Genomic DNA, 13127 nt, shown 5'->3' with positions numbered 1-13127 from the left:
ACATACATTTCTCCTCTCTTGACTTTGTGCTATTTTGGAATGTAACTTTTGTATGTTACAAACTTCCCATGCATATTTTGTTTGAACAATTATTTTAAGAGAGACTTAAACAATAGGAAAATTTTATGTATTTACCCATGTAGTTACCATTCTCAGAGTGTCTAACTTCTTTGTAAAGAGCCACATGTCCATATGATACTTCCCTTCTGTTTGAAGGACTCCTTTAACATTCTTTTCAGAATATGGGTCAACTGGTGATAAATTTTTAGAATTTTTGTATATCTAAAATATCTTTCATTATCATTTTTTTAAAAAGACATTAATAGATTTGTTACAATATTGCTTCTATATTGTGTCTTGGCTTTTGGCTTGGAGGCATGTGGGATTTAAGCTCCCCAACCAGGTATAGAACATGCACCCCTGGCACTGGAAGGCAAAGTCTTAACTATTGGACTGCCAGGGAAGTTCCAGCAGTTTCTTTATATGCATCCACTGGTCAGTACTTGGCTCAATAGTTGAAGGGGGGAGCTGAAGCATTCAAGAATGCTCTTACTTCAAGAGCTCTCCAATATTCTCTTCTATGAACTCCACCCATCTTGGGGTCCCTAGTCATCATCTTCAACTCAAAGAGTATCCACTGGGCTTAGCCTAGACCTGGATTTCCCCTACCTTTGACGTGATTTGGAAACTCAATGTAGTGTGTGTGTGTTCACGTGTACACGCTCAGTCATTCAGTTGTCTCACTCTTTGCAACCCCATGGACAGTACAAGCTCCCCAGTCCATGGAATTTTTCAGGAAAGAATACTGGAGTGGGATGCCATTTACTTCTCCAGGGGATCTCAAACCTGCATGTCTTGCATCTCCTGCATTGGCAGGTGGATTATTTACCACTGCACCACCAGGGAAGCCCTCTCAAGGTGGTAAGCCAGTTCAATCACAGGCTCACTTGTTTCCCATCTTGCAAGATCATTGCTTTTCACCACCAAGTGTTGAGTCTCTCGATTATGACTATTCTTTGTATGCTAACAATTACAGAAAACTAACCAAACTGATCACTTGGACCACAGCCTTGTCTAACTCAATGAAACTATGAGCCATGCCGTGTAGGGCCATCCAAGACAGATGGGTCACGATGGATAGTTCTGACAAAATGTGGTCCACTGGAGAAGGGAATGGCAAACCACTTAAGCATTCTTGCCTTGAGAACCCCATGAACAGTATGAAAAGGCAAAAAGATAGGACACTGAAAGATGAATGCCCCAGGTCAGTAGATGCCCAATTATGCTACTGGAGAAGAGAGGAAAAATAACTCCAGAAAGAATGAAGAGACGGAGCCAAAGCAAAAACAATGCCCAACTGTGAATGCGACTGGTGATGGAAGGAAAGTCCGATGCTGTGAAGAACAATATTACGTAGGAACCTGGAATCTTCGGTTCATGAATCAAGGTACGCTGATAGTGATCAAACAGGAGATGGCAAGAGTGAACATCGACATTTTAGGAATCAGTGAACAAAAATGGACTGGAATGGGTGAATTTAATTCAGATGGCCATTATATCTACTACTGTGGGCAAGAATCCCTTAGAAGAAATGGAGTAGCCCTCAGAGTCAACAAAAGAGTCTGAAATGCAGTAGTTGGGTGCAATCTCAAAAATGACAGAATGATCTTGGTTCATTTCCAAGGCAAACCATTCAACATCACAGTAATCCAAGTCTATGCCTCAATCACTAATGCCGAAGAAACTGAAGTTAAACAGTTCTGCTGCTGCTGCTGCTGCTAAGTCGCTTCAGTCGTCTCCGACTCTGCGCGACCCCATAGATGGCAGCCCACCAGACTCCGCCATCCCTGGGATTCTCTAGGCAAGAACACTGGAGTGGGTTGCCATTTCCTTCTCCAATGCAGGAAAGTGAAAAGGGGAAGTGAAGTCGCTCAGTGGTGTCCAACTCTTCGCAACCCCATGGACTGCAGCCTACCAGGCTCCTCTGTCCACGGGATTTTCCAGGCAAGAGTACTGGAGTGGGGTGCCATTGCCTTCTATGAAGACCTAAAAGACCTTCTTAGAACTAACACCAAAAAAAGATGTCTTTTTCATCATAGTGGACTGGAATGCAAAAGTAGAAAATCAAGAAAAACCTAGAATAACAGGCAAATTTGGCCTTGGAGTACAAAATGAAGCAGGGCAAACACTAACAGAGTTCTGTCAAGAGAAGACACAGGTCATAGCAAACACTCTCTTCCAACAACACAAGAAACAACTCTACACATGGACATCACCAGATGGTAAATACCGAAATCAGACTGATTATATTCTTTGCAGCCAAAGATGGAGAAGCTCTATACAGTGAGCAAAGACAAGACCAGGAGCTGACTGTAGCTCAGATCATGAACCCCTTATTGCCAAATTCAGACTTAAATTGAAGAAAGTAGGGAAAACCACTACACCATTCACGTATGACTTAAATCATATCCCTTACTATTATACAGTGGAAGTGACAAATAGATTCAAGGGATTAGGTCTGATAGAGCACCTGAAGAACTATGGACGGAGGTTCATGACATTGTATAGGAAGCGTTGATCAAAACCATCCCCAAGAAGAATAAATGCAAAAAGGCACAATGGTTGCCTGAGGAGGGCTTACAAAAAGATGAGTAAAGAAGAGAAGTGAAAGGCAAAAGAGAAAAGGAAAGGTATACCCATTTGAATGCAGAGTTCCAAAGCAAGGAGAGATAAGAAAGCCTTCCTTAGTGATCAATGCAAAGAAATAGAGGAAAACAACAGAATGGGAAAGACTAGAGATCCCCTTCAAAAGAATTAGAGATACCAAGGGAACATTTCATGCAAAGATGGGCATAATAAAGGACAGAAATGGTATGGACCTAACAGAAGCAGAAGATATTAAGAAGAGATGGTGAGAATACACAGAACTATACAAAAAAAAATCTTAATGACCTAGAAACCACGATGGTGTGATCACTCACCTCAACTAGAGCCAGACATCCTGGAATGCAAAGTCAAGTGGGCCTTACAATGCATCACTATGAACAAAGCTAGTGGAAGTGATGGAATTCCAGTTGAGCTATTTCAAATCCTAAAAAATGATTCTGTGAAAGTGCCGTACTCAATATGCCAGCAAATCTGGAAAACTCAGCAGTGGCCACAGGACTGGAAAAGCTCAGTTTTCATTCGAGTCCCAAAAAAGGCAATGCCAAAGAATGTTCAAACTACCACTCAATTGCACTCATCTCACATGCTAGCAAAGTAATGCTCAAAATTCTCCAAGTCAGGCTTCACCAGTACGTGAACTGAGAACTTCCAGATGTTCAAGCTGGATTTAGAAAAGGCAGAGAAACCAGAGATCAAATTGCTAACATCCGCTGGATCATATAAAAAGCAAGAGCATTCCAGAAAAACAGCTATTTTTGCTTCATTGACTATGTTAAAGCCTTTGTCTGTGTGGATCACAACAAATTGTGAAAAATTCTTCAAGAGATGGGAATACCAGACCACCTTATCTGCCTCCTGAACAATCTGTATGCAGGTCAAGCCAAGAGGCAATAGTTAGAACCAGATATAGAACAACAAATTGGTTCCAAATTGAGAAAGGAGTACGTCAAGCCTGTATACTGTCACCCTGGTCATTTAACTTATATGCGGATTACATCATGCAAAATGCCACACAAATGAAGCACCGGCTGGAATCAAGATTGCTGGAAGAAATATCAGTAACCTCAGATAAGCAGATGACACCACCTTTATGGCAGAAAGCAAAGAGGAACTTAAGAGCCTCTTGAGGAAAGTGAAAGAGGAGAGTGAAAAGCTGGTTTAAAACTCAACATTCAAAAAAAAAGATCATATCTGGTCCCTTCACTTAATGGCCAACAGATGTGGAAACAATGTAAACAGTGACAGATTTTATTTTGTTGGGCTCCAAAATCACTGTTGATGGTGACCTCAGCCATGAAATTAAAGGATGCTTGCTCCTTGGAAGAAAAGCTATGACAAATCTAGACAGCATATTAAAAAGCAGAAACATTACCTTACTGACAAAGGTCTCTCTAGTCATGGTTTTTCCAATAGTCATGTATGGATGTAAGAGTCGGACAATAAAGAAAACTGAGCAGCAAAGGATTGATGCTTTTGAACTGTGGTGTTGGAGAAGACTCTATGAGTTCCTTGGACAGCAAGGAGATCAGTCCATCCTAAAGGAAATCAATCCTGAATATTTATTGGAAGGACTGATGCTAAAGCCAAAGCTCAAACACTTTGGCCATCTGATATGCAGAACTGACTCACTAGAAAAGACCCTGATGCTGGGAAAGACTGAAGGGAGGAGGAGAAGGAGATGACAGATGATGAGATGGTTGGATGGCATCACCAACTCCATGGATATAAGTTTGTGTAAGCTCTGGGAGTTGGTGATGGACAGGGAAACCTGGCATGCTGCAGTCCATGGGGTCACAAAGAGTCGGACATGACTGAGTGACTGAACTGAAGAAGTATTCTGCCTAAACAACACAAGTATCTTTCAGCACAAGAAAATACGCCAATGCTATCCCCTAGATTTATTAAAAGATTAAAAAGAAAACACCACAATCATTGCACTAGATGCCTGAAAAGCAACTCATACTATTCAACAACTGTTCACTTAAGATTTTTAAATAACAACAAAGTATTGAAAACTAAAACTTAAAGAGATGGATATTTATCTTGATGAAATAGATAAGAGGATGGACTCTATAATCAGACTGCCTGTATTAAAATTCTAGATCCTCTATTTTTTTGTAAAACATCTTAATCAAGTTATTTATTAGCTCTAAATTTCATTTTCCCTACCTATAAAAATGAGGATAATACCACCACCTACTGAAATGTCAGGAGTAAATAAGTCAGCACACACAGACTGCTTAGAATCCATTTGCCTCATACTCAATAAACAGTAACAGCTGTTAGCAGTGCTGCTCTTGCTGTTTCTGCCACAGTACTTTATCAGAAACCTATAGTAAACATTATATTTAAAGATAAAAAGAAGCATTTACTAAGGTCAGGCTTCAAACAAAATGCTTTGAGTCATCATTTATTCAACATTGTTCTAGCAGACTTAAAAAATAATAAACTGATAAGATATAAAGATGGAAAAAGAAAAACTTGTAGATGATATGAAAACAAAGGGAATCAATTAACAAACTACTAGGACCACTGACAGCATAACAGAACAGTTGAACAAAAAGATGATGAAAAAAACCTCTCCCATACACCGGCAATATCCAGTTAGAAAATGTAATAGAAAACCAAAATCCTATTAACAAGAGCATTTAAAATAATAAAATATATCTAAGCAAAACAGTAAAATCAGAGCAATGCAAGAAGTTTATGGAGAAAACTACAAAACTTTACTAAAAATTGTTCATTAGTAAGACCTAAACACCATGGAAAGAAAAATTATATATACACACATATAGACACATCAGTTCTTCACAAACATATTAATACAATACAATTTTAACTTGCAATGTGGTTTACTTTACAAACCAACTTAAAATTTTACATAAAATATTAGAGAACAGCCAGAAGCCAATTTTCAAAAAGAATAAACAGAAACTTGATGTTACATCTATTAAGACATACTATAAAGTTATAGTAATTAAAACATGGCATTGGCATAGAAACAAAAAGTCCAGAAACAGACACAAGTGTGTATGTGTATGTCTCTGTGTATATAAGAATTTAATATTTTATGGGAAAAAAAGCTACTGATATCACTGGAGAAATAGAGGAATATTCAACAAATAGCATTGAGACAACTGGTTCCACAAGCAAAAAAACAAAGAGCATATATCCCAGATTGATTAAGGATCTAAATGCAAAACCAAAATTGTAGGACTACTGAAGAAAATACAGAGTATATTTTTGACCTGAGAGTTGGAGAAAGCCTTTTACAAGTTATTACTATAGGGGAACACAGACCACAGAACATCCAAACAAAAACAGACTGCTAAGAAGACCAATATGAAATGCATTATTCAGAAGTAATGATAAAACCAATCTATCTTAGAGCAAATGGTGAAACTAGTTAATTTGGGTCAAAAACAAATGAGAATTTACAAGCAGAATTTTCAAATTTTCACAGGGCAACAGATTCATTGTGCTGAAAGGAATGAAGCTCCTTCTATGGATATATATACATTCAGCTTTAAAACAATAATCCATAATGTACCACATTTCAAGGGATGGAGCTCTCTTACTCATGTCAATTGGCTAATATTTCTCATGAAATTGCACTAAGATATGATAAATAGAATAAAAAAGAGACTATGGCCATTTTAACAATATCATAAACATTCTGAAGCATTTCACATTATCTCTGCTTCCTGAATTTTTATATCTCTCAGTTTCTATGTAACCGTATCAGTGGTTGAATTCTTTCCTTTATTCACTTTACTGTCTCATTCACAGCATTCTCTGCTAGGTCTTATCTTCTGGCTATGAATGTACCCAAAAGTATTTGACATCTATTCTTCTTTTAAAATACCAACTTCTTTGAAAATGTATGACTTCACCTGCTACCTTCACACAAAATAATTTCAAATATTCTGAGATCTTCCTTCTAAGTTCAGTTATATATCATCATCTTGGATATTCTGCCTGTAACTCAAATAAGTTTAATAGGTCTAAAAATACATATTCAACACACACATAAATATATAAATGCACCCACTTAAAAAAAAAAAATCAGCTTTCTGAAAGTCACCCAGTCCTGTCCGACTCTTTGCAACCCCATGGACTATACATACAGTCCATGGAATTCTCCAGGCCAGAATACTGGAGTGAGTAGTAGCCTTTCCCTTCTCCAGGGGATCTTTCCAACCCAGGGATTGAACCCAGGTCTCCCGCATCGCAGGCAGATTCTTAACCAGCTGAGCCACAAGGGAAGCCCAAGAATACTGGAGTGGGTAGCCTATCCCTTCTCCAAGGAATCAAACCGGGGTGTCCACTATTGCAAGTGGATTCTTTACCAACTGAGCTATCAGGGACTCCTCATCTAAAAACACATCCTTCTTGAATTTTCTACAGTAGGGTCCCTCATTGTCTCTTGCCTACCCATTACATTCTGGCTATTCTCAGTTACAAATCTTATTCAATCTTCTTTCATAATCTTTTCCACTTGTTTTTTCTTTTCTACCCTCTTCCATGACCAACTAATTCAGGCACTGATCACCTCAGTTCTTACAAACTGCCTTCCTCCTTCTGGTCTCTTTCTTCCCTCCAACTCATTCTGAATATTATTACTGATGGGTGAAATATCTCTAAACATATTTCAAACTTGTCACTCTTTTCCTCATAGCTTTTTAAAGGGTAAATAATAATGCCCAATATTTTAGCTATTTAAGAACTTGAAAATTTGGTTTCAGTGTGCTTGTCCAATTTCTCTTTTTTAATATTTAAATCTATTCTTCAGTTCAGTTCAGTTGCTCAGTCATGTCTGACTCTTTGCGACCCCATGAATCGCAGCACTCCAAGCCTCCCTGTCCATCACCATCTCCCGGAATTCACCCAAACTCACGTCCATCTTATGAAAAATCAAAACCCTCTACTCAGATTTTGCCCTCAAGCTCTATGTTTTTCAGAGTGTGCTTTCACAAATGCTATCCTTGACTCTAGAAATGTCTTTCCCCAAACTCTGCTTTGTACTAATTGTTTATAACTCAGAAGAAACATTATCTCTTCTGTGGAATTCCTCCCCACTCCCATAAACATCTTTGCTCCCAAAGCACTTGTATACAGTTCCCTAACAGGATCCACAGCATTTGCATTGTAATTTGTTTATATTTTTTATATCCTGAGAATCTAACATACTTTAAAGCACAGACTGTTGCTGTTTAGCTGCCAAGTCATGTATGATTCTTTTGCAACCTCATGGACTGCAGCCTGCCAGGTTCCTCTGTCCATGGGATATCCCAGACAAGCAGACTGGAGTGGGTTGCCATTTCCTTCTCCAGCAGATCTTCGAGACCCAGGGATTGAACTCACATCTCCTACATTGGCAAGTGGACTCTTCACCACTGAGCCAAGAGGGAAGCCCTCTGAAGCACACAGTGGACAATTAAGAGTGGGTTTTAAAAGACCTCCTGGAATGGCCATATTATTCCAGCTGTCACTCAAGTATACTATATGAAGAGGCAGTATACTTACCAGTTTTAGGAGCTCAGATTCTGAAGTCAGGATGTCTAGGTATAAATTCTGGATATACCTCAGAAGATATCACTTCAATGGCAGAAAGAGAAGAGGAACTAAAGAGCCTCCTGATGAAGGTGAGAGTGAAAAAGCTGGCTTAAAACTCAACATTCAAAAACTAAGACCATGGCATCCAGTCCCATCACTTCATGGCAAATAGATGGGGAAAAAGTGGAAACGGTGACAGATTTTATTTTCTTGGGCTCCAAAATCACTACAGACGGTGACTGAAGACATGAAAGTAAATGACACTTGCTCCTTGGAAGAAAAGCCATGACAAACCTCGGCAGTGTATTAAAAAGCAAAGACATCACTTTGTTAACAAAGGTCCATCTAGTCAAAGCCATGGTTTTTCCAGAAGTCATATATGGATGTGAGAGTTGGACCATAAAGAAGGCTGAGCACTGAAGAATTGATCCTTTCCAACTGTGGTGTTGGAGAAGACTCTTGAGAGTCTCTTGGACAGTAAGGAGATCAAACCAGTCCATCCTAAAGGAAATTAACCCTTAATATTCATTGTAAGGACTGATGCTGAAGCAGAAGCTCCAATACTTAGGCCACCTGATGTGAAGAGCTGACTCACTGGAAAAGACCCTGCGGCTAGGAAAGATTGAAGGCAAGAGGAGAAAGAGGTGACAGGGGATGAGATGGTTGGATGGCATCATTGACTCAATGGATACGAGTTTGAGCAAACTCTAGAAGATAGTGAAGGACAGGGAAGCCTGGCTTGCTGCAGTTTACGAGTCTGCAAAGAGTCAAAACCGAGTTAGCAAATAAACAATAACAACCACCACTTAATAGCCCTGTGGCACCGGATGAGTTAATTAAGCTCTCTATGCCTTAGCTTCTTTCTTTATTAAAGGAAAATAATAAGATCTACTTTATAAGGTTATGAAGATTAAATGAATTAATATAAGCAAAGTGTTCAAAACAGTGACTGACACAAAATAAGGATTACACACACATTGTACTACTATGATTACTATACCTGGATTATTTTTGACCCTTTCCACATTGACCCCTATTTGGAATGGGCTCCTTTCATTTTTCCCTTTATCCAAATCTTACCCAGGTTTCACCCACTCCAGTATTCTTGCCTGGAAAATCCCTTGGACAAAAGAGCCTGGCAAGCTACAGTTCACGGGGTTGAAAGAGTCGGACTTAGCAACTAAACCACCACCTACTCAGGTTTCAAGGTTGATGACCTCTGGTAAATCCTTTGATCATTTCAACCCATAAATGATTACTTCCTAATCTGGATACTTATAGCATCTTCTGTATCACTCTGCATTTAATTAAAACTACCTTGCATCCTTGTTGTTTTTCACAAAATGTCTACCCAATTGCTGTAAACTCTTTGAAGGTCCTAAGGACAATTCATGCACCTTTCTGAGTTTTTACAGTAACTAAGTGCTTAGTACTTGTTATGCAAAATAATAAAGCTCAGTAGAAACTTCAACTCTGATCAAAATGTCTTTGCAATCAAAGAAATGGAGAAGACTGGGAGAACATTCCATGCTTCTCTATGAGCCAAACTGCAAATGTATTAGCGCCAGGGAATTCTGAGTCCCATTAAAATAAGCCGCTCTCAAATAGCTTCTGGGAGGAAAAAAACCCTCCCTGCAGAGGAATTTTGGGGAGTTCTTCCCAAACCAAATTGTAGCAGTGGACCCTCCACGAGAAACGTGTTAGCATGACAAAATGACTGATTGCGAGTGCAGGATTTGGAATTACAGATCTAGGTTTCAAAGGGACACTGAGCTTTAGTTTCCTTCTTTATAAAGCGTGTACTGTAACATCAATTTCACGGGTATAGGACAATTGACATCCACCCTAACATTTAACTGAAATGTAAATTCCCTTGGAAAAATTTTAAATAAATTGAAAATATGGTAATTCATAAATAACTGAACACATTTTTCAGTACGTAAGAAAATGTATTAAATTAGCCATGTATATTCTAAATTACCTATGAGAAAATTAAACACGTAGAGTCAATAACACAGAATTGGGATGAAGGAAAAATTCTACCACAAAATTCATCTTTTATGACACTTTCTCCATCCAGTAATTTTTTCTTCCACTTGTGATTAAAAACAAGTATTCAAAATTGTCCCCAAAGAGAAATATTTGGAAAGCACAATTTAACCTAATAGCAAGTTGGTTCTATAATTGTAGTATTCCAGTTTACAGTGCAAAAATACTTCCAAATAGGAATTAACATGAATTTAAGAAATTATGATAATGGCGAATAGCTCATATGATGATCTGAGTCAGTAATTTCAAATTAAGAGTTGTTCCAACTTGAAGCTGGCAGTCACACAGTCTAAAGGGTTTGTTTACAGTACTGACTAAACCAAACACTCCAATCTTTTAGAATTTCATCCTGGCATCCTAACAATTATTTTAAAGCAGTATAATCACTGAAATGCCCAATACTACACAAATTAAACCGAAATGGGAAGAAGAAAAGAACAAAAGTGGCAGGTCTTGTCTTTAAGCTGAGATTTTGTTCTTTTTCAGTTCGAAAAAATACTGAAAAACAGAACTCTGCTGCTTGGAATGATCTTTAAACTTGGGGGAGGGGGTGATAGAATTTTTTTAAAATCCGGCGCCTTTAGGATATAGTGATATGTGGGGTTCATTAGGGCCTGGCTCTGTAAGCAATCAAAAGATGAAAAGAGGCATTAGTGAAGACTTTTAGTACACGGTGTAACTTTCAGCAATGCTGAAGCGTTACAATGATGAAAAGGAAATTAATCTCCGAGATGAAAATGAAGGGTCAAGTGCGGGGCTAATGGAATTTAAGGGAGATAGAAGAGGAACCGAAGGAAACCGGGGACTTGGTAGCCAAAAGGGGTAGAGTCAAGAAAGGCGTTGGAAACTAGAGGCTTAAGAAGGGGTGTGTGTGTGTGTGTGTGTTTGTGTAAGTGAGGCTTTTTTTAGCGTTGGGAAATCTAGGTGATAAACTTGTGGAGATCAAATTCGGAGATGTGGGAACAGGGAGAGAAAGGAATGTGGGGATTTCCAGGCTGGGGTAACAAGAAGTTTGGGGCGCGCGCTGTCGGGGCGCCCCACTCCCGGAGAAGTACGGCCCCCTCGAGTCCCCCGACCCGGCCGCCCCCACGCAGCCCTCACCCTCCGGCTACACGGCCCTTCAACCCGGCCAAGGCCCCTCCTCACCTCAGGCCGCGGTGACTCGCTCCTCCGCGTCTCCACAGAGCACGTCCCACTCGGCGCCCGGCCCGGCCGACTCCGTCGGCCAGCAGCCCCGGCCCCAAGCTCAGCTGCGCCCGGGCCTTCCCCGCGCGGCTCCGCGGGCCTGTCGGCTCCTCGCCCCAGCTCCGGCTAGCTCCCCAGACCTTCCAGCAGACGCGGCACGCGTCCCTCCTCCCGCTGCGGGGCAAGGCGCCCCCTGACCCCGCCCCGCGGCGCCCCGTAACGCCCCGCCCCCGGACTTGGTCCTGGACTCTGTAAGCTGATTGGCCTCTGTGATACCCGGCGCGCTCCGGCATTGGCTCAGCTGTAGCCCGAAGGCGAGGAGGCGGTACTCCGAGCGGCTGCTATTCCCGTAACGCGGTTCCTGGCGTCCCGGATTCCGGTGGCTGCGCCCGCGTCGCCTCTCCCAGACTAGATCGAAGGGTTCCCCCACCTCCCCTCTGCGGGCGGAAGGAGCGGAATGTTCCATTTTTCCGTGGAATAACGGGGTCGTGAACTAAAGCTCGGGTGCTACCCGCGCCGTCCGTCCTCACTTCTTGCCGCGGCTCTTTTGGCCTGCGTTCAGTGCCTTCCCCAGGGACCTCGGAGCCGCGAGGGACCGCCGGCTGTCCTTGGGGACTGGGGAAGCGTAGGAGTTCCTCAGGGAACGTGAAGGGCTCGGTGACAATAATTCCATGTGAGATTACCGCAGATAGTGGCGGCTTCGGTCCAAGTCTTACATAAAAGAACCTTGCCATGATATATATTTTTAAGTTAATAAATATGTTTGGGTGTGATCGATCAGAGAACCTCAGAGTTGGTGACATGCTAAAAAACTAGTTTTTCTTGCAATTTGTACCTCCCAATCTGTGACAAAAATACCAAATAAAAACAAATTTCATTACAACCTTTCTCTTTCCCACTAGTGGTCTGGAAAATGAACCTTTAGGCTCACTTTGATAAATATTTTTTCAAAGTAAGATGAGAAGCTTAAAAGATAAATGGTGTGTGTATCAAGAAACACACTCAAGGCCAGCGCCTTTTGTGGAAGAATGGCAGGCTATTGGAGGGCAATAATGATATAATAGACTTGAACACATTATACCCATAAATTAACAATTGTAAGGTTCTTCATTATATTGAGGATTCAGATACAGTAAAACACAAAGCAAATTATGATCTCCTAGTTGATTAGATAATTTTTAAAACACAGGAAAGTGGGCCTGTTTTGTGTCTAGCTAAGGGAGTGAGTCCCAGGCCAGCTCGGGGGTTGTGCTGCAGAAGAGACAAAGCTCCATTGTGTGTTTGGTTCTTGCTGCTTCCTGTCATCCTGTATCTAACCTCCAGAGAGTGACTGGATTGTATTCTAGCTCAGCCTTTTATGGGTGTATTTATTTTAAAACAAAATTATAAAATGTTAAATGAGGGGGGATAAATTAGGAGTTTTATATACACACTACTATATATAAATCAGATAACCAAGGAACTACTGTATAGCACAGGGAACTACAGTCAATATCAACAACCTCAGATATGCAGATGATACCACCCTAAAGGCAGAAAGTTAAGAGGAACTAAAGAGTCTCTTGATGAAAGTGAAAGAGGAGAGTGAAAAAGCTGGCTTAAATAAAACTCAACATTCAAAAACTAAGATCATGGAAAAAAAAAAAAAAAAACCACTAAAATCATGGCAC

General features: G+C 40.5%; 1 protein-coding gene across 3 annotated transcripts in view; it reads right to left on the bottom strand.

Moving 5' to 3' along the window:
• IL6ST (interleukin 6 cytokine family signal transducer) overlaps nucleotides 1-11657 on the bottom strand; it is a 61040-nt gene extending 49383 nt beyond the window's left edge. For all 3 annotated transcript variants that reach the window (XM_055555157.1, XM_055555158.1, XM_055555159.1), the window contains exon 1: nucleotides 11419-11657. The gene's annotated coding sequence lies outside the window, so the exon portion shown is untranslated. The remainder of the gene's footprint in view (nucleotides 1-11418) is intronic.
• Nucleotides 11658-13127: the final 1470 nt, after the last annotated feature.

The sequence above is a fragment of the Bubalus kerabau genome, chromosome 18 (assembly GCF_029407905.1).
Source record: "Bubalus kerabau isolate K-KA32 ecotype Philippines breed swamp buffalo chromosome 18, PCC_UOA_SB_1v2, whole genome shotgun sequence".
Lineage (NCBI taxonomy): Eukaryota > Metazoa > Chordata > Mammalia > Artiodactyla > Bovidae > Bubalus > Bubalus kerabau.
The sequence above is the reverse complement of the archived record's forward strand: the minus strand, read 5'-3'. Positions and strand labels throughout refer to the sequence as shown.